Raw genomic sequence first — 18,426 nt, 5'->3', positions numbered from 1 at the left:
AGAGTGGGTGGGGGAGTCTTTGTCTCTTTCTCCACTGTAAGAGGTAGCAAGGAGTGTGAAACTTTCTTTGGGGGTGGGGGGACCAAAGGTGTGAAAAGAGCTGTGTACTGCCTTTTGTTCCTGTAAGAGGTATTTAACTGAAGGCCATGCTAGGCTCAGTTAGGGACACTGCCCATTGTTTGCCCCGCGATGATGCATTCCCTCACCAAGCTTGGTGTCCGTTCTTCTTTTTATTAAAGAATGCTAGCTACCGATCACCGCTTGTGTGCAGGCTTTATTGAATGGACAACTTCCACAACACTTAACAGCACCCTGACTAATGTGGTTTGGAAGAATTGCTCTTGATGACATTGCTGCATGTTTGCACTTGACGGACATTCTGTAACAGATTTGATTTCCACTGCATCCCGTAGAATTTATTGGTAAGGCATGGGACAAACACAAAAAGAACCTGAAGGCTATGGCAGCAGTGGGATTCGAACCCACGCCCCAAGAGACTGGAGCCTAAATCCAGCACCTTAGACCGCTCGGTCATGCTACCATTAAGTAGTAAGAAGCTCATTGCAAAAATCTAGACAGTAAAAATTGAAAAAGTGCAACACAAAATAGAACCCCAGAACATTCAGTAATGCTCTTACTGTTGTAGAAAAACATGTTTAATACTTTTTGGATACAAAAATATCTGCCTATTCTGGTTAAAATCTTATTGCAGCAATGGGATTTCAACCCACACGTGTGAGGAGACTGGACTCTTCACCCAGATCCGTGACGACACAACCACACTACCGATACAGCAGCGAAATATTAGAGCTTGAAAATGTGCAATACAAAGTGGAACGAGTCTCCCAACTTTATAAAGAGTACATGTACATAATACGCCAAACTGTTCATCAACCCTGACTAACAATGGGCTCTTGGCTCAGTTTCATCATTGTCGATATGCAACTTGTCATAACCACTGATCAACAGGCAGGATTACCATTCACAGAGAGTCAAGGAATGAGAGTCAAGCATTGTAAGATGGTGAAAGATGTACCCTTAATTCCCCTCCCTTGGTTTAAAGATGGTCGTTTGCTTTCCACCTAGACTCCCCTGCTTGTCCAGGATGTGTACATCTTCATCATTGAAAGTTACTGGACTGTAGAGTCCTGATCTGAACAGTTGGCTGTTTTATACCATGTGCTTAGCCAGAGGTTTGTTGCTTTGCCTGATGGTTGACTTCAGCCAGGATTAGCGCAAAGAACACATTGGCTTTGGGCCACATTAAAGACATGTTCCCATACCGGGAGTTGAACCCGGACCGCCTGGGTGAAAACCAGGAATCCTAACCGCTAGACCATATGGGAAGTAGTGCGCCACTGTCACTGCCGTGTTCCTGGGTGAGAACCAGGAATTCTAATCGCTAGACTATATGGGAGTGCTCCACTGTCATGAAGTCAAGGACAGTCTTCTCACTCTGCAGCCTTGGTGAGACCAACATAGCAGCACCTTAATCAGTTCTCCAGCGGTTGCAGGTTCTGGTCAAAAGCACTTTACAAGGGAGTGGACTGGACTTGAAGCACACTTGAGTGGCATGCGGGAAGTCCACTAACTAGTCAGTGATGACACCGTGAATAAAAAGACACGAATACATGCAAGTCGTAAACGACTTTACAGCACCCTGACTAATATGGTTTGGAAGAATTGCTCTGGATGAGATTCCTGCATGTTTGGACTTGACAGACATTCTACAAAAGATTTGATTTCCACTGCAGCCCTTACAATTTATTGGTAGGGATGGAGCCAAAACGAAAAGAACATTGCCGTTAGAACACTATGGCAGCAGTGGGATTCGAACCCACGCCTCCGAAGAGACTGGAGCCTTAATCCAGCACCTTAGACCGCTCGGTCATGCTACCACTGCGACCAAGAACCCCATCGCAAAAATCTAGACAGTAAAATTGAAAAAGTGCAACACAAACTAGATGCCCAGAACATTCAGTAATGCTCTTACTGTTGTAGAAGAACATGTTTAATACTTGCCTGAATGTTTTTGGATACAATAGCATCTGCCTGCCCTGGTTAAAATCTTATTGCAGCAATAGGGTTTCAACCCACATGTATGAGGAGCCTGGAGTCTGAACCCAGATCCGTAGACCACACAACCTAACACCTTACAATGCGGTGGACTTGAAGCACACTTGAGTGGCATGCGGGGAAGTCCACTACCCAGTCAGTAATGAGACTGTTAATAAAAGACATGAAACATCTGCACGTTATAAATGACTTTTGCAGAAGAATTTCTTTTATTTATGTATAATCACATTATTTGATTGTATAATACCTTGGTGCCACTGGATTTTAGCATGTCTCTCACACTCATACTGGTAACAGATGGTATGTCAGGAAGTTGGAGGAAGCATTCACACACAAAGGACCCAGAGTGGGTGGGGGGAGTCTTTTGTCTCTTTCTCCACTGTAAGAGGTAGCAAGGGAGTGTGAAACTTTCTTTGGGGTGGGGGGACCAAAGGTGTGAAAAGAGCTGTGTACTGCCTTTTGTTCCTGTAAGAGGTATTTAACTGAAGGCCATGCTAGGCTCAGTTAGGGACACTGCCCATTGTTTGCCCCGCTGATGATGCATTCCCTCACCAAGCTTGGTGTCCGTTCTTCTTTTATTAAAGAATGCTAGCTACCGATCACCGCTTGTGTGCAGGCTTTATTGAATGGACAACTTCCACAACACTTAACAGCACCCTGACTAATGTGGTTTGGAAGAATTGCTCTTGATGACATTGCTGCATGTTTGCACTTGACGGACATTCTGTAACAGATTTGATTTCCACTGCATCCCGTAGAATTTATTGGTAAGGCATGGGACAAACACAAAAAGAACCTGAAGGCTATGGCAGCAGTGGGATTCGAACCCACGCCCCGAAGAGACTGGAGCCTAAATCCAGCACCTTAGACCGCTCGGTCATGCTACCATCGCGAGTAAGAAGCTCATTGCAAAAATCTAGACAGTAAAAATTGAAAAAGTGCAACACAAAATAGAACCCCAGAACATTCAGTAATGCTCTTACTGTTGTAGAAAAACATGTTTAATACTTTTGGATACAAAAATATCTGCCTATTCTGGTTAAAATCTTATTGCAGCAATGGGATTTCAACCCACACGTGTGAGGAGACTGGACTCTTCACCCAGATCCGTGAGACGACACAACCACACTACCGATACAGCAGCGAAATATTAGAGCTTGAAAATGTGCAATACAAAGTGGAACGAGTCTCCCCAACTTTATAAAGAGTACATGTACATAATACGCCAAACTGTTCATCAACCCTGACTAACAATGGGCTCTTGGCTCAGTTTCATCATTGTCGATATGCAACTTGTCATAACCACTGATCAACAGGCAGGATTACCATTCACAGAGAGTCAAGGAATGAGAGTCAAGCATTGTAAGATGGTGAAAGATGTACCCTTAATTCCCCCTCCCTTGGTTTAAAGATGGTCGTTTGCTTTCCACCTAGACTCCCTGCTTGTCCAGGATGTGTACATCTTCATCATTGAAAGTTACTGGACTGTAGAGTCCTGATCTGAACAGTTGGCTGTTTTATACCATGTGCTTAGCCAGAGGTTTGTTGCTTTGCCTGATGGTTGACTTCAGCCAGGATTAGCGCAAAAGAACACATTGGCTTTGGGGCCACATTAAAGACATGTTCCCATACCGGGAGTTGAACCCGGACCGCCTGGGTGAAAACCAGGAATCCTAACCGCTAGACCATATGGGACTGGTTAAGTACTGCGCCACTGTCACTGCCGTGTTCCTGGGTGAGAACCAGGAATTCTAATCGCTAGACTATATGGGAGTGCTCCACTGTCATGAAGTCAAGGACAGTCTTCTCACTCTGCAGCCTTGGTGAGACCAACATAGCAGCACACCTTAATCAGTTCTCCAGCGGTTGCAGGTTCTGGTCAAAAGCACTTTACAAGGGAGTGGACTGGACTTGAAGCACACTTGAGTGGCATGCGGGGAAGTCCACTAACTAGTCAGTGATGACACCGTGAATAAAAGACACGAAATACATGCAAGTCGTAAACGACTTTACAGCACCCTGACTAATATGGTTTGGAAGAATTGCTCTGGATGAGATTCCTGCATGTTTGGACTTGACAGACATTCTACAAAAGATTTGATTTCCACTGCAGCCCTTACAATTTATTGGTAGGGGATGGAGCCAAAACGAAAAGAACATTGCCGTTAGAACACTATGGCAGCAGTGGGACTCGAACCCACGCCTCCGAAGAGACTGGAGCCTTAATCCAGCACCTTAGACCGCTCGGTCATGCTACCACTGCGACCAAGAACCTCATCGCAAAAATCTAGACAGTAAAAATTGAAAAAGTGCAACACAAACTAGATGCCCAGAACATTCAGTAATGCTCTTACTGTTGTAGAAGAACATGTTTAATACTTGCCTGAATGTTTTTGGATACAATAGCATCTGCCTGCCCTGGTTAAAATCTTATTGCAGCAATAGGGTTTCAACCCACATGTATGAGGAGCCTGGAGTCTGAACCCAGATCCGTAGACCACACAACCTAACACCTTACAATGCGGTGGACTTGAAGCACACTTGAGTGGCATGCGGGGAAGTCCACTACCCAGTCAGTAATGAGACTGTTAATAAAAAGACATGAAACATCTGCACGTTATAAATGACTTTTGCAGAAGAATTTCTTTTATTTATGTATAATCACATTATTTTATTGTATAATACCTTGGTGCCACTGGATTTTAGCATGTCTCTCACACTCATACTGGTAACAGATGGTATGTCAGGAAGTTGGAGGGAAGCATTCACACACAAAGGACCCAGAGTGGGTGGGGGGAGTCTTTGTCTCTTTCTCCACTGTAAGAGGTAGCAAGGGAGTGTGAAACTTTCTTTGGGGGTGGGGGGGACCAAAGGTGTGAAAAGAGCTGTGTACTGCCTTTTGTTCCTGTAAGAGGTATTTAACTGAAGGCCATGCTAGGCTCAGTTAGGGACACTGCCCATTGTTTGCCCCGCGATGATGCATTCCCTCACCAAGCTTGGTGTCCGTTCTTCTTTTATTAAAGAATGCTAGCTACCGATCACCGCTTGTGTGCAGGCTTTATTGAATGGACAACTTCCACAACACTTAACAGCACCCTGACTAATGTGGTTTGGAAGAATTGCTCTTGATGACATTGCTGCATGTTTGCACTTGACGGACATTCTGTAACAGATTTGATTTCCACTGCATCCCGTAGAATTTATTGGTAAGGCATGGGACAAACACAAAAAGAACCTGAAGGCTATGGCAGCAGTGGGATTCGAACCCACGCCCCGAAGAGACTGGAGCCTAAATCCAGCACCTTAGACCGCTCGGTCATGCTACCATCGCGAGTAAGAAGCTCATTGCAAAAATCTAGACAGTAAAAATTGAAAAAGTGCAACACAAAATAGAACCCCAGAACATTCAGTAATGCTCTTACTGTTGTAGAAAAACATGTTTAATACTTTTTGGATACAAAAATATCTGCCTATTCTGGTTAAAATCTTATTGCAGCAATGGGATTTCAACCCACACGTGTGAGGAGACTGGACTCTTCACCCAGATCCGTGAGACGACACAACCACACTACCGATACAGCAGCGAAATATTAGAGCTTGAAAATGTGCAATACAAAGTGGAACGAGTCTCCCAACTTTATAAAGAGTACATGTACATAATACGCCAAACTGTTCATCAACCCTGACTAACAATGGGCTCTTGGCTCAGTTTCATCATTGTCGATATGCAACTTGTCATAACCACTGATCAACAGGCAGGATTACCATTCACAGAGAGTCAAGGAATGAGAGTCAAGCATTGTAAGATGGTGAAAGATGTACCCTTAATTCCCCTCCCTTGGTTTAAAGATGGTCGTTTGCTTTCCACCTAGACTCCCCTGCTTGTCCAGGATGTGTACATCTTCATCATTGAAAGTTACTGGACTGTAGAGTCCTGATCTGAACAGTTGGCTGTTTTATACCATGTGCTTAGCCAGAGGTTTGTTGCTTTGCCTGATGGTTGACTTCAGCCAGGATTAGCGCAAAGAACACATTGGCTTTGGGCCACATTAAAGACATGTTCCCATACCGGGAGTTGAACCCGGACCGCCTGGGTGAAAACCAGGAATCCTAACCGCTAGACCATATGGGACTGGTTAAGTACTGCGCCACTGTCACTGCCGTGTTCCTGGGTGAGAACCAGGAATTCTAATCGCTAGACTATATGGGAGTGCTCCACTGTCATGAAGTCAAGGACAGTCTTCTCACTCTGCAGCCTTGGTGAGACCAACATAGCAGCACCTTAATCAGTTCTCCAGCGGTTGCAGGTTCTGGTCAAAAGCACTTTACAAGGGAGTGGACTGGACTTGAAGCACACTTGAGTGGCATGCGGGGAAGTCCACTAACTAGTCAGTGATGACACCGTGAATAAAAAGACACGAATACATGCAAGTCGTAAACGACTTTACAGCACCCTGACTAATATGGTTTGGAAGAATTGCTCTGGATGAGATTCCTGCATGTTTGGACTTGACAGACATTCTACAAAAGATTTGATTTCCACTGCAGCCCTTACAATTTATTGGTAGGGATGGAGCCAAAACGAAAAGAACATTGCCGTTAGAACACTATGGCAGCAGTGGGACTCGAACCCACGCCTCCGAAGAGACTGGAGCCTTAATCCAGCACCTTAGACCGCTCGGTCATGCTACCACTGCGACCAAGAACCTCATCGCAAAAATCTAGACAGTAAAATTGAAAAAGTGCAACACAAACTAGATGCCCAGAACATTCAGTAATGCTCTTACTGTTGTAGAAGAACATGTTTAATACTTGCCTGAATGTTTTTGGATACAATAGCATCTGCCTGCCCTGGTTAAAATCTTATTGCAGCAATAGGGTTTCAACCCACATGTATGAGGAGCCTGGAGTCTGAACCCAGATCCGTAGACCACACAACCTAACACCTTACAATGCGGTGGACTTGAAGCACACTTGAGTGGCATGCGGGAAGTCCACTACCCAGTCAGTAATGAGACTGTTAATAAAAGACATGAAACATCTGCACGTTATAAATGACTTTTGCAGAAGAATTTCTTTTATTTATGTATAATCACATTATTTGATTGTATAATACCTTGGTGCCACTGGATTTTAGCATGTCTCTCACACTCATACTGGTAACAGATGGTATGTCAGGAAGTTGGAGGAAGCATTCACACACAAAGGACCCAGAGTGGGTGGGGGGAGTCTTTTGTCTCTTTCTCCACTGTAAGAGGTAGCAAGGAGTGTGAAACTTTCTTTGGGGGTGGGGGGACCAAAGGTGTGAAAAGAGCTGTGTACTGCCTTTTGTTCCTGTAAGAGGTATTTAACTGAAGGCCATGCTAGGCTCAGTTAGGGACACTGCCCATTGTTTGCCCAGCGATGATGCATTCCCTCACCAAGCTTGGTGTCCGTTCTTCTTTTATTAAAGAATGCTAGCTACCGATCACCGCTTGTGTGCAGGCTTTATTGAATGGACAACTTCCACAACACTTAACAGCACCCTGACTAATGTGGTTTGGAAGAATTGCTCTTGATGACATTGCTGCATGTTTGCACTTGACGGACATTCTGTAACAGATTTGATTTCCACTGCATCCCGTAGAATTTATTGGTAAGGCATGGGACAAACACAAAAAGAACCTGAAGGCTATGGCAGCAGTGGGATTCGAACCCACGCCCCGAAGAGACTGGAGCCTAAATCCAGCACCTTAGACCGCTCGGTCATGCTACCATCGCGAGTAAGAAGCTCATTGCAAAAATCTAGACAGTAAAATTGAAAAAGTGCAACACAAAATAGAACCCCAGAACATTCAGTAATGCTCTTACTGTTGTAGAAAAACATGTTTAATACTTTTTGGATACAAAATATCTGCCTATTCTGGTTAAAATCTTATTGCAGCAATGGGATTTCAACCCACACGTGTGAGGAGACTGGACTCTTCACCCAGATCCGTGAGACGACACAACCACACTACCGATACAGCAGCGAAATATTAGAGCTTGAAAATGTGCAATACAAAGTGGAACGAGTCTCCCCAACTTTATAAACAGTACATGTACATAATACGCCAAACTGTTCATCAACCCTGACTAACAATGGGCTCTTGGCTCAGTTTCATCATTGTCGATATGCAACTTGTCATAACCACTGATCAACAGGCAGGATTACCATTCACAGAGAGTCAAGGAATGAGAGTCAAGCATTGTAAGATGGTGAAAGATGTACCCTTAATTCCCCTCCCTTGGTTTAAAGATGGTCGTTTGCTTTCCACCTAGACTCCCCTGCTTGTCCAGGATGTGTACATCTTCATCATTGAAAGTTACTGGACTGTAGAGTCCTGATCTGAACAGTTGGCTGTTTTATACCATGTGCTTAGCCAGAGGTTTGTTGCTTTGCCTGATGGTTGACTTCAGCCAGGATTAGCGCAAAAGAACACATTGGCTTTGGGCCACATTAAAGACATGTTCCCATACCGGGAGTTGAACCCGGACCGCCTGGGTGAAAACCAGGAATCCTAACCGCTAGACCATATGGGACTGGTTAAGTAGTGCGCCACTGTCACTGCCGTGTTCCTGGGTGAGAACCAGGAATTCTAATCGCTAGACTATATGGGAGTGCTCCACTGTCATGAAGTCAAGGACAGTCTTCTCACTCTGCAGCCTTGGTGAGACCAACATAGCAGCACCTTAATCAGTTCTCCAGCGGTTGCAGGTTCTGGTCAAAAGCACTTTACAAGGGAGTGGACTGGACTTGAAGCACACTTGAGTGGCATGCGGGAAGTCCACTAACTAGTCAGTGATGACACCGTGAATAAAAAGACACGAATACATGCAAGTCGTAAAACGACTTTACAGCACCCTGACTAATATGGTTTGGAAGAATTGCTCTGGATGAGATTCCTGCATGTTTGGACTTGACAGACATTCTACAAAAGATTTGATTTCCACTGCAGCCCTTACAATTTATTGGTAGGGGATGGAGACAAAACGAAAAGAACATTGCCGTTAGAACACTATGGCAGCAGTGGGACTCAACCCACGCCTCCGAAGAGACTGGAGCCTTAATCCAGCACCTTAGACCGCTCGGTCATGCTACCACTGCGACCAAGAACCCCATCGCAAAAATCTAGACAGTAAAATTGAAAAAGTGCAACACAAACTAGATGCCCAGAACATTCAGTAATGCTCTTACTGTTGTAGAAGAACATGTTTAATACTTGCCTGAATGTTTTTGGATACAATAGCATCTGCCTGCCCTGGTTAAAATCTTATTGCAGCAATAGGGTTTCAACCCACATGTATGAGGAGCCTGGAGTCTGAACCCAGATCCGTAGACCACACAACCTAACACCTTACAATGCGGTGGACTTGAAGCACACTTGAGTGGCATGCGGGAAGTCCACTAACCAGTCAGTAATGAGACTGTTAATAAAAGACATGAAACATCTGCATGTTATAAATGACTTTTGCAGAAGAATTTCTTTTATTTATGTATAATCACATTATTTGATTGTATAATACCTTGGTGCCACTGGATTTTAGCATGTCTCTCACACTCATACTGGTAACAGATGGTATGTCAGGAAGTTGGAGGAAGCATTCACACACAAAGGACCCAGAGTGGGGGGAGTCTTTGTCTCTTTCTCCACTGTAAGAGGTAGCAAGGAGTGTGAAACTTTCTTTGGGGTGGGGGGGACCAAAGGTGTGAAAAGAGCTGTGTACTGCCTTTTGTTCCTGTAAGAGGTATTTAACTGAAGGCCATGCTAGGCTCAGTTAGGGACACTGCCCATTGTTTGCCCCGCGATGATGCATTCCCTCACCAAGCTTGGTGTCCGTTCTTCTTTTTATTAAAGAATGCTAGCTACCGATCACCGCTTGTGTGCAGGCTTTATTGAATGGACAACCTCCACAACACTTAACAGCACCCTGACTAATGTGGTTTGGAAGAATTGCTCTTGATGACATTGCTGCATGTTTGCACTTGACGGACATTCTGTAACAGATTTGATTTCCACTGCATCCCGTAGAATTTATTGGTAAGGCATGGGACAAACACAAAAAAGAACCTGAAGGCTATGGCAGCAGTGGGATTCGAACCCACGCCCCAAGAGACTGGAGCCTAAATCCAGCACCTTAGACCGCTCGGTCATGCTACCATCGCGAGTAAGAAGCTCATTGCAAAAATCTAGACAGTAAAATTGAAAAAGTGCAACACAAAATAGAACCCCAGAACATTCAGTAATGCTCTTACTGTTGTAGAAAACATGTTTAATACTTTTTGGATACAAAAATATCTGCCTATTCTGGTTAAAATCTTATTGCAGCAATGGGATTTCAACCCACACGTGTGAGGAGACTGGACTCTTCACCCAGATCCGTAGACGACACAACCACACTACCGATACAGCAGCGAAATATTAGAGCTTGAAAATGTGCAATACAAAGTGGAACGAGTCTCCCCAACTTTATAAAGAGTACATGTACATAATACGCCAAACTGTTCATCAACCCTGACTAACAATGGGCTCTTGGCTCAGTTTCATCATTGTCGATATGCAACTTGTCATAACCACTGATCAACAGGCAGGATTACCATTCACAGAGAGTCAAGGAATGAGAGTCAAGCATTGTAAGATGGTGAAAGATGTACCCTTAATTCCCCTCCCTTGGTTTAAAGATGGTCGTTTGCTTTCCACCTAGACTCCCCTGCTTGTCCAGGATGTGTACATCTTCATCATTGAAAGTTACTGGACTGTAGAGTCCTGATCTGAACAGTTGGCTGTTTTATACCATGTGCTTAGCCAGAGGTTTGTTGCTTTGCCTGATGGTTGACTTCAGCCAGGATTAGCGCAAAGAACACATTGGCTTTGGGCCACATTAAAGACATGTTCCCATACCGGGAGTTGAACCCGGACCGCCTGGGTGAAAACCAGGAATCCTAACCGCTAGACCATATGGGACTGGTTAAGTAGTGCGCCACTGTCACTGCCGTGTTCCTGGGTGAGAACCAGGAATTCTAATCGCTAGACTATATGGGAGTGCTCCACTGTCATGAAGTCAAGGACAGTCTTCTCACTCTGCAGCCTTGGTGAGACCAACATAGCAGCACCTTAATCAGTTCTCCAGCGGTTGCAGGTTCTGGTCAAAAGCACTTTACAAGGGAGTGGACTGGACTTGAAGCACACTTGAGTGGCATGCGGGGAAGTCCACTAACCAGTCAGTAATGAGACTGTTAATAAAAAGACACGAAATACATGCAAGTCGTAAACGACTTTACAGCACCCTGACTAATATGGTTTGGAAGAATTGCTCTGGATGAGATTCCTGCATGTTTGGACTTGACAGACATTCTACAAAAGATTTGATTTCCACTGCAGCCCTTACAATTTATTGGTAGGGGATGGAGCCAAAACGAAAAGAACATTGCCGTTAGAACACTATGGCAGCAGTGGGATTCAACCCACGCCTCCGAAGAGACTGGAGCCTTAATCCAGCACCTTAGACCGCCGGTCATGCTACCACTGCGACCAAGAACCCCATCGCAAAAATCTAGACAGTAAAAATTGAAAAAGTGCAACACAAACTAGATGCCCAGAACATTCAGTAATGCTCTTACTGTTGTAGAAGAACATGTTTAATACTTGCCTGAATGTTTTTGGATACAATAGCATCTGCCTGCCCTGGTTAAAATCTTATTGCAGCAATAGGGTTTCAACCCACATGTATGAGGAGCCTGGAGTCTGAACCCAGATCCGTAGACCACACAACCTAACACCTTACAATGCGGTGGACTTGAAGCACACTTGAGTGGCATGCGGGGAAGTCCACTAACCAGTCAGTAATGAGACTGTTAATAAAAAGACATGAAACATCTGCACGTTATAAATGACTTTTGCAGAAGAATTTCTTTTATTTATGTATAATCACATTATTTGATTGTATAATACCTTGGTGCCACTGGATTTTAGCATGTCTCTCACACTCATACTGGTAACAGATGGTATGTCAGGAAGTTGGAGGAAGCATTCACACACAAATGACCCAGAGTGGGGGGAGTCTTTTGTCTCTTTCTCCACTGTAAGAGGTAGCAAGGAGTGTGAAACTTTCTTTGGGGGTGGGGGGACCAAAGGTGTGAAAAGAGCTGTGTACTGCCTTTTGTTCCTGTAAGAGGTATTTAACTGAAGGCCATGCTAGGCTCAGTTAGGGACACTGCCCATTGTTTGCCCCGCGATGATGCATTCCCTCACCAAGCTTGGTGTCCGTTCTTCTTTTTATTAAAGAATGCTAGCTACCGATCACCGCTTGTGTGCAGGCTTTATTGAATGGACAACCTCCACAACACTTAACAGCACCCTGACTAATGTGGTTTGGAAGAATTGCTCTTGATGACATTGCTGCATGTTTGCACTTGACGGACATTCTGTAACAGATTTGATTTCCACTGCATCCCGTGAGAATTTATTGGTAAGGCATGGGACAAACACAAAAAGAACCTGAAGGCTATGGCAGCAGTGGGATTCGAACCCACGCCCAAGAGACTGGAGCCTAAATCCAGCACCTTAGACCGCTCGGTCATGCTACCATCATGAGTAAGAAGCTCATTGCAAAAATCTAGACAGTAAAAATTGAAAAAGTGCAACACAAAATAGAACCCCAGAACATTCAGTAATGCTCTTACTGTTGTAGAAAAACATGTTTAATACTTTTTGGATACAAAATATCTGCCTATTCTGGTTAAAATCTTATTGCAGCAATGGGATTTCAACCCACACGTGTGAGGAGACTGGACTCTTCACCCAGATCCGTGAGACGACACAACCACACTACCGATACAGCAGCGAAATATTAGAGCTTGAAAATGTGCAATACAAAGTGGAACGAGTCTCCCCAACTTTATAAAGAGTACATGTACATAATACGCCAAACTGTTCATCAACCCTGACTAACAATGGGCTCTTGGCTCAGTTTCATCATTGTCGATATGCAACTTGTCATAACCACTGATCAACAGGCAGGATTACCATTCACAGAGAGTCAAGGAATGAGAGTCAAGCATTGTAAGATGGTGAAAGATGTACCCTTAATTCCCCTCCCTTGGTTTAAAGATGGTCGTTGCTTTCCACCTAGACTCCCCTGCTTGTCCAGGATGTGTACATCTTCATCATTGAAAGTTACTGGACTGTAGAGTCCTGATCTGAACAGTTGGCTGTTTTATACCATGTGCTTAGCCAGAGGTTTGTTGCTTTGCCTGATGGTTGACTTCAGCCAGGATTAGCGCAAAGAACACATTGGCTTTGGGCCACATTAAAGACATGTTCCCATACCGGGAGTTGAACCCGGACCGCCTGGGTGAAAACCAGGAATCCTAACCGCTAGACCATATGGGACTGGTTAAGTAGTGCGCCACTGTCACTGCCGTGTTCCTGGGTGAGAACCAGGAATTCTAATCGCTAGACTATATGGGAGTGCTCCACTGTCATGAAGTCAAGGACAGTCTTCTCACTCTGCAGCCTTGGTGAGACCAACATAGCAGCACCTTAATCAGTTCTCCAGCGGTTGCAGGTTCTGGTCAAAAGCACTTTACAAGGGAGTGGACTGGACTTGAAGCACACTTGAGTGGCATGCGGGGAAGTCCACTAACTAGTCAGTGATGACACCGTGAATAAAAAGACACGAATACATGCAAGTCGTAAAACGACTTTACAGCACCCTGACTAATATGGTTTGGAAGAATTGCTCTGGATGAGATTCCTGCATGTTTGGACTTGACAGACATTCTACAAAAGATTTGATTTCCACTGCAGCCCTTACAATTTATTGGTAGGGGATGGAGCCAAAACGAAAAGAACATTGCCGTTAGAACACTATGGCAGCAGTGGGACTCGAACCCACGCCTCCGAAGAGACTGGAGCCTTAATCCAGCACCTTAGACCGCCGGTCATGCTACCACTGCGACCAAGAACCCCATCGCAAAAATCTAGACAGTAAAATTGAAAAAGTGCAACACAAACTAGATGCCCAGAACATTCAGTAATGCTCTTACTGTTGTAGAAGAACATGTTTAATACTTGCCTGAATGTTTTTGGATACAATAGCATCTGCCTGCCCTGGTTAAAATCTTATTGCAGCAATAGGGTTTCAACCCACATGTATGAGGAGCCTGGAGTCTGAACCCAGATCCGTAGACCACACAACCTAACACCTTACAATGCGGTGGACTTGAAGCACACTTGAGTGGCATGCGGAAGTCCACTACCCAGTCAGTAATGAGACTGTTAATAAAAGACATGAAACATCTGCACGTTATAAATGACTTTTGCAGAAGAATTTCTTTTATTTATGTATAATCACATTATTTGATTGTATAATACCTTGGTGCCACTGGATTTTAGCATGTCTCTCACACTCATACTGGTAACAGATGGTATGTCAGGAAGTTGGAGGAAGCATTCACACACAAAGGACCCAGATTGGGGGAGTCTTTTGTCTCTTTCTCCACTGTAAGAGGTAGCAAGGAGTGTGAAACTTTCTTTGGGGGTGGGGGGACCAAAGGTGTGAAAAGAGCTGTGTACTGCCTTTTGTTCCTGTAAGAGGTATTTAACTGAAGGCCATGCTAGGCTCAGTTAGGGACACTGCCCATTGTTTGCCCCGCGATGATGCATTCCCTCACCAAGCTTGGTGTCCGTTCTTCTTTTATTAAAGAATGCTAGCTACCGATCACCGCTTGTGTGCAGGCTTTATTGAATGGACAACTTCCACAACACTTAACAGCACCCTGACTAATGTGGTTTGGAAGAATTGCTCTTGATGACATTGCTGCATGTTTGCACTTGACGGACATTCTGTAACAGATTTGATTTCCACTGCATCCCGTAGAATTTATTGGTAAGGCATGGGACAAACACAAAAGAACCTGAAGGCTATGGCAGCAGTGGGATTCAACCCACGCCCCGAAGAGACTGGAGCCTAAATCCAGCACCTTAGACCGCTCGGTCATGCTACCATCGCGAGTAAGAAGCTCATTGCAAAAATCTAGACAGTAAAAATTGAAAAAGTGCAACACAAAATAGAACCCCAGAACATTCAGTAATGCTCTTACTGTTGTAGAAAACATGTTTAATACTTTTTGGATACAAAAATATCTGCCTATTCTGGTTAAAATCTTATTGCAGCAATGGGATTTCAACCCACACGTGTGAGGAGACTGGACTCTTCACCCAGATCCGTAGACGACACAACCACACTACCGATACAGCAGCGAAATATTAGAGCTTGAAAATGTGCAATACAAAGTGGAACGAGTCTCCCCAACTTTATAAAGAGTACATGTACATAATACGCCAAACTGTTCATCAACCCTGACTAACAATGGGCTCTTGGCTCAGTTTCATCATTGTCGATATGCAACTTGTCGTCATAACCACTGATCAACAGGCAGGATTACCATTCACAGAGAGTCAAGGAATGAGAGTCAAGCATTGTAAGATGGTGAAAGATGTACCCTTAATTCCCCTCCCTTGGTTTAAAGATGGTCGTTTGCTTTCCACCTAGACTCCCCTGCTTGTCCAGGATGTGTACATCTTCATCATTGAAAGTTACTGGACTGTAGAGTCCTGATCTGAACAGTTGGCTGTTTTATACCATGTGCTTAGCCAGAGGTTTGTTGCTTTGCCTGATGGTTGACTTCAGCCAGGATTAGCGCAAAGAACACATTGGCTTTGGGCCACATTAAAGACATGTTCCCATACCGGGAGTTGAACCCGGACCGCCTGGGTGAAAACCAGGAATCCTAACCGCTAGACCATATGGGACTGGTTAAGTAGTGCGCCACTGTCACTGCCGTGTTCCTGGGTGAGAACCAGGAATTCTAATCGCTAGACTATATGGGAGTGCTCCACTGTCATGAAGTCAAGGACAGTCTTCTCACTCTGCAGCCTTGGTGAGACCAACATAGCAGCACCTTAATCAGTTCTCCAGCGGTTGCAGGTTCTGGTCAAAAGCACTTTACAAGGGAGTGGACTGGACTTGAAGCACACTTGAGTGGCATGCGGGAAGTCCACTAACTAGTCAGTGATGACACCGTGAATAAAAAGACACGAATACATGCAAGTCGTAAACGACTTTACAGCACCCTGACTAATATGGTTTGGAAGAATTGCTCTGGATGAGATTCCTGCATGTTTGGACTTGACAGACATTCTACAAAAGATTTGATTTCCACTGCAGCCCTTACAATTTATTGGTAGGGGATGGAGCCAAAACGAAAAGAACATTGCCGTTAGAACACTATGGCAGCAGTGGGACTCGAACCCACGCCTCCGAAGAGACTGGAGCCTTAATCCAGCACCTTAGACCGCCGGTCATGCTACCACTGCGACCAAGAACCTCATCGCAAAAATCTAGACAGTAAAAAATTGAAAAAGTGCAACACAAACTAGATGCCCAGAACATTCAGTAATGCTCTTACTGTTGTAGAAGAACATGTTTAATACTTGCCTGAATGTTTTTGGATACAATAGCATCTGCCTGCCCTGGTTAAAATCTTATTGCAGCAATAGGGTTTCAACCCACATGTATGAGGAGCCTGGAGTCTGAACCCAGATCCGTAGACCACACAACCTAACACCTTACAATGCGGTGGACTTGAAGCACACTTGAGTGGCATGCGGGAAGTCCACTACCCAGTCAGTAATGAGACTGTTAATAAAAGACATGAAACATCTGCACGTTATAAATGACTTTTGCAGAAGAATTTCTTTTATTTATGTATAATCACATTATTTTATTGTATAATACCTTGGTGCCACTGGATTTTAGCATGTCTCTCACACTCATACTGGTAACAGATGGTATGTCAGGAAGTTGGAGGAAGCATTCACACACAAAGGACCCAGAGTGGGTGGGGGGGGAGTCTTTGTCTCTTTCTCCACTGTAAGAGGTAGCAAGGAGTGTGAAACTTTCTTTGGGGGTGGGGGGACCAAAGGTGTGAAAAGAGCTGTGTACTGCCTTTTGTTCCTGTAAGAGGTATTTAACTGAAGGCCATGCTAGGCTCAGTTAGGGACACTGCCCATTGTTTGCCCCGCGATGATGCATTCCCTCACCAAGCTTGGTGTCCGTTCTTCTTTTATTAAAGAATGCTAGCTACCGATCACCGCTTGTGTGCAGGCTTTATTGAATGGACAACTTCCACAACACTTAACAGCACCCTGACTAATGTGGTTTGGAAGAATTGCTCTTGATGACATTGCTGCATGTTTGCACTTGACGGACATTCTGTAACAGATTTGATTTCCACTGCATCCCGTAGAATTTATTGGTAAGGCATGGGACAAACACAAAAGAACCTGAAGGCTATGGCAGCAGTGGGATTCGAACCCACGCCCCAAGAGACTGGAGCCTAAATCCAGCACCTTAGACCGCTTCGGTCATGCTACCATCGCGAGTAAGAAGCTCATTGCAAAAATCTAGACAGTAAAAATTGAAAAAGTGCAACACAAAATAGAACCCCAGAACATTCAGTAATGCTCTTACTGTTGTAGAAAAACATGTTTAATACTTTTGGATACAAAAATATCTGCCTATTCTGGTTAAAATCTTATTGCAGCAATGGGATTTCAACCCACACGTGTGAGGAGACTGGACTCTTCACCCAGATCCGTAGACGACACAACCACACTACCGATACAGCAGCGAAATATTAGAGCTTGAAAATGTGCAATACAAAGTGGAACGAGTCTCCCCAACTTTATAAAGAGTACATGTACATAATACGCCAAACTGTTCATCAACCCTGACTAACAATGGGCTCTTGGCTCAGTTTCATCATTGTCGATATGCAACTTGTCATAACCACTGATCAACAGGCAGGATTACCATTCACAGAGAGTCAAGGAATGAGAGTCAAGCATTGTAAGATGGTGAAAGATGTACCCTTAATTCCCCCTCCCTTGGTTTAAAGATGGTCGTTTGCTTTCCACCTAGACTCCCCTGCTTGTCCAGGATGTGTACATCTTCATCATTGAAAGTTACTGGACTGTAGAGTCCTGATCTGAACAGTTGGCTGTTTTATACCATGTGCTTAGCCAGAGGTTTGTTGCTTTGCCTGATGGTTGACTTCAGCCAGGATTAGCGCAAAGAACACATTGGCTTTGGGCCACATTAAAGACATGTTCCCATACTGGGAGTTGAACCCGGACCGCCTGGGTGAAAACCAGGAATCCTAACCGCTAGACCATATGGGACTGGTTAAGTAGTGCGCCACTGTCACTGCCGTGTTCCTGGGTGAGAACCAGGAATTCTAATCGCTAGACTATATGGGAGTGCTCC

The 18,426-nt window shown here is 44.5% G+C and overlaps 18 non-coding genes across 18 annotated transcripts; all 18 read right to left on the bottom strand.

The window, feature by feature from the left end:
• Positions 1 to 461: 461 nt before the first annotated feature.
• Positions 462 to 541, bottom strand: trnal-uag. The gene has a single exon. It is a non-coding gene; the product is annotated as a tRNA-Leu (tRNA).
• Positions 542 to 1,274: 733 nt separating this feature from the next.
• On the bottom strand, positions 1,275 to 1,346 carry trnae-uuc. Its single transcript has one exon. It is a non-coding gene; the product is annotated as a tRNA-Glu (tRNA).
• Positions 1,347 to 1,816: 470 nt separating this feature from the next.
• Positions 1,817 to 1,898, bottom strand: trnal-aag. Its single transcript has one exon. It is a non-coding gene; the product is annotated as a tRNA-Leu (tRNA).
• A 984-nt stretch (positions 1,899 to 2,882) lies between these two features.
• Positions 2,883 to 2,963, bottom strand: trnal-uag. The gene has a single exon. It is a non-coding gene; the product is annotated as a tRNA-Leu (tRNA).
• Positions 2,964 to 3,699: 736 nt separating this feature from the next.
• trnae-uuc lies at positions 3,700 to 3,771 on the bottom strand. Its single transcript has one exon. It is a non-coding gene; the product is annotated as a tRNA-Glu (tRNA).
• Positions 3,772 to 4,252: 481 nt separating this feature from the next.
• trnal-aag lies at positions 4,253 to 4,334 on the bottom strand. The gene has a single exon. It is a non-coding gene; the product is annotated as a tRNA-Leu (tRNA).
• A 987-nt stretch (positions 4,335 to 5,321) lies between these two features.
• trnal-uag lies at positions 5,322 to 5,402 on the bottom strand. Its single transcript has one exon. It is a non-coding gene; the product is annotated as a tRNA-Leu (tRNA).
• Positions 5,403 to 6,136: 734 nt separating this feature from the next.
• trnae-uuc lies at positions 6,137 to 6,208 on the bottom strand. Its single transcript has one exon. It is a non-coding gene; the product is annotated as a tRNA-Glu (tRNA).
• Positions 6,209 to 6,686: 478 nt separating this feature from the next.
• On the bottom strand, positions 6,687 to 6,768 carry trnal-aag. Its single transcript has one exon. It is a non-coding gene; the product is annotated as a tRNA-Leu (tRNA).
• Positions 6,769 to 7,750: 982 nt separating this feature from the next.
• On the bottom strand, positions 7,751 to 7,831 carry trnal-uag. Its single transcript has one exon. It is a non-coding gene; the product is annotated as a tRNA-Leu (tRNA).
• Positions 7,832 to 8,565: 734 nt separating this feature from the next.
• Positions 8,566 to 8,637, bottom strand: trnae-uuc. Its single transcript has one exon. It is a non-coding gene; the product is annotated as a tRNA-Glu (tRNA).
• A 1,539-nt stretch (positions 8,638 to 10,176) lies between these two features.
• trnal-uag lies at positions 10,177 to 10,256 on the bottom strand. The gene has a single exon. It is a non-coding gene; the product is annotated as a tRNA-Leu (tRNA).
• A 732-nt stretch (positions 10,257 to 10,988) lies between these two features.
• trnae-uuc lies at positions 10,989 to 11,060 on the bottom strand. Its single transcript has one exon. It is a non-coding gene; the product is annotated as a tRNA-Glu (tRNA).
• A 1,543-nt stretch (positions 11,061 to 12,603) lies between these two features.
• Positions 12,604 to 12,682, bottom strand: trnal-uag. Its single transcript has one exon. It is a non-coding gene; the product is annotated as a tRNA-Leu (tRNA).
• A 733-nt stretch (positions 12,683 to 13,415) lies between these two features.
• trnae-uuc lies at positions 13,416 to 13,487 on the bottom strand. The gene has a single exon. It is a non-coding gene; the product is annotated as a tRNA-Glu (tRNA).
• A 2,352-nt stretch (positions 13,488 to 15,839) lies between these two features.
• Positions 15,840 to 15,911, bottom strand: trnae-uuc. Its single transcript has one exon. It is a non-coding gene; the product is annotated as a tRNA-Glu (tRNA).
• Positions 15,912 to 17,454: 1,543 nt separating this feature from the next.
• trnal-uag lies at positions 17,455 to 17,535 on the bottom strand. Its single transcript has one exon. It is a non-coding gene; the product is annotated as a tRNA-Leu (tRNA).
• Positions 17,536 to 18,269: 734 nt separating this feature from the next.
• trnae-uuc lies at positions 18,270 to 18,341 on the bottom strand. Its single transcript has one exon. It is a non-coding gene; the product is annotated as a tRNA-Glu (tRNA).
• Positions 18,342 to 18,426: the final 85 nt, after the last annotated feature.

Source organism: Oreochromis aureus, linkage group 3, assembly GCF_013358895.1.
Source record: "Oreochromis aureus strain Israel breed Guangdong linkage group 3, ZZ_aureus, whole genome shotgun sequence".
NCBI lineage: Eukaryota > Metazoa > Chordata > Actinopteri > Cichliformes > Cichlidae > Oreochromis > Oreochromis aureus.
Note: the sequence above shows the minus strand (reverse complement) of the source record. Positions and strands in the feature narration are given on the sequence as shown.